Source organism: Notamacropus eugenii, chromosome 5, assembly GCF_028372415.1.
Source record: "Notamacropus eugenii isolate mMacEug1 chromosome 5, mMacEug1.pri_v2, whole genome shotgun sequence".
Lineage (NCBI taxonomy): Eukaryota > Metazoa > Chordata > Mammalia > Diprotodontia > Macropodidae > Notamacropus > Notamacropus eugenii.
Window position 1 is genome coordinate 365,547,753 of NC_092876.1, and position 2,529 is coordinate 365,550,281.

The 2,529-nt window shown below is 34.6% G+C and overlaps 1 pseudogene; it reads right to left on the bottom strand.

The window, feature by feature from the left end:
* Window positions 1-1,571: 1,571 nt before the first annotated feature.
* LOC140509282 (guanine nucleotide-binding protein G(I)/G(S)/G(O) subunit gamma-5 pseudogene) lies at window positions 1,572-1,778 on the bottom strand (annotated as a pseudogene).
* Window positions 1,779-2,529: the final 751 nt, after the last annotated feature.

Sequence of the window (2,529 nt, forward strand, 5' to 3'; positions counted from 1 at the left end):
CTTATACAAGGTGTCCCCAAAGTCTTAATGTGGTTTTAAGCTTATTAAAAGTGATTATACCTTCCCCAAAGCTTAAAATGCATTCCCTCCTTAACTCTTCCTTCAGGATTCCCTGATTTTTACCATCGTCAGCATCACTGGTATTATCTTCACCTTCAGCAGCAGCAGTAGCTGTAGAATTTATTTAGAGCTTTAAAGTTTATAAAGCACTTTACATATATGATCTCATTTTATCCTCACCACAACCTTGGGAGAGAAGTAATATTATTATCATACTTATCTTACAGATGAGAAAATGGAAGCAGATAAAGTTTAAACAAAATCATTTCCCAGGGACCAAGTTCACATAGCAGGTCTTGGTTTGATTTGAATTCAGGTTTTCATGACTCCAGGTGCAGCAAACTATGCACTGTAACATGCAGCAGCCTTAGCAACAATCTTTTTTTTTTGTAGGTGCTGTAGATTATATTAGTTTTAATTTTGATTACATTTTAAAATTCATTTATATTTAATTATTTTTATCAATTTTAAGCTGTTTTTACTCTTATATCTATGTGTTTTACTTAGGCCATTTTTTAAATTTTTGTTTAGACTTTTAGCCCCATGAAATGGACATAAGTTGCAGGAAATTTCATTTATGGAGTACTGAGAAAGCAGGATTGTACATCATCTGTTTTGAACTTTGTTAGTTATTTTTGACTGAAGAGACCTCTTCATTTTTCACCCATATATTTGTCAGGGAGGTTCCTTTCATTGATTGATTATTCTTTGAATTTATCAGCTCTGTGTAATAATAATAAACAAATGTTGGAGTATATTCTTTAATATATGCTTTCTTATAGCTTTTACCTTGTAATAAGAGCTGGATAATCTTTTCTTTTTTAAGTCAGGTTGTTGCCTGATAGAAGAAAACAATAGTTGTGGAATGGCTGAAAAGAGAATTCCAGAGATCAAGATTCTAGTGCCTCTCTGGACACACACCAAGTCATTAAAAGAATCTCTTTGCATCTATGCATTAGATAGGTGATAGCCTTGCAAAAGCATATTCTATGATGTTGGTATGATAGGGACCAGAATAGTGTATCTAATAATTTAGCAGAGCTTTTCACCACCACAGAAATAACTCAAAGGACATCCTGTATGAACTGGATGAAGTTTATGTACATTGAACTAAATAAATCACATTTGATTTTCAGGTTAACCCTATGATTCTTTTTTTTTATTTAATATTTTATTTTTACCCTATGAATCTATGAAACTCATTATTAACTCTTAAAGAACTACAAAAATGTGATTTTCATCTGAGTATTTTTTGGTATTCTTGCCAGTATATAAAATAAAAATCAATGAAAATTCGGAGAGGCAGATGAGAAAGGCTGACACAAGTTGAAATTTTGATGATTAGCTTGGCACATTATTTCACACATATACATTAAACTTCTGTGCAGGCTTCAGAATTCTTTCTCCTTTGAATAGTCACAATTCATATCACAGAGAATCATATCATGTCACAGATCCACATATGAAGACTGGATTCAGAAATCCTTCCCAAGTAGCTTAAGTTCATCTTGCTACAGGAATGAACAGACTTTCTGGGGTCAGAAAGAATTAGTATTGGAAGATACCCCAGTCAGCAGGGTGTTATTTTGCGCATTCTGCAGGCAAAACTGTTTCAGATTGGTAGCAGCTTGAGAAACCTTCATGAGGTGGAGCTTGGCCTAGAGACGGAACTACTGCACCACCTTCCTCATGGCAATAATGTTGGAGCTGCTGGACATAGCACAAGGAGCCAGGGTCCTCAGTAGATGGTCAGTGGTGGGTGGTAAGTAGTGGGTGGTCAGGTAGATGTATGCTCCGTGTCTCACTGGATCTGGCCAACAGCTATTTTCTTGAAAACTCAATTTCTACCTCTAAACAATGTCCTGATACCTCCATTCATCTGAGTTTAACTTCTATCTACTCTATAGATTTAATATGGGAATAGTCCTTTGAAGGTTATCTCTCCCATTAGAAGATGAGCTTCCTGAGGGCAGGGATCATGTGTTTTGTCATTCTTTGTATCTCCCAAGCCTAGCACAGTACTTGACACAAAGTAAGTGCTTAATTAACATATGCATGTTTACTGACTGACTTATGGAAAGGGAATCAGTAATAGTATCTATTTTATAGATTTGTCATGAAGAACAAATGTGATAATTAATGCCAGTATCATTTATTAAGCACCTATTGTGTGCTAAGCTACAAGGATTAAAATACAAAAATATCATAGTCCATAATCTCAAGGAGCTTACATTCTCTAAATGTGCAGTGCTGTGTAGATATGAACCATTCATGCTGCAATTATTAAATAGTACCCTGAAAGACAGCTACTGTTATTGAATAACACTCAAAGGAGATTATGGAGATTTTTTTTTTGAGGTCAAATAGATGAAATGGTTGACAAATCATAGGGACATGCACAATTTATATACTTATACTGAGGTGGTTAGTGTTTTTGTCTTTTTTGTATCACCCATATCCTTAAAAGAA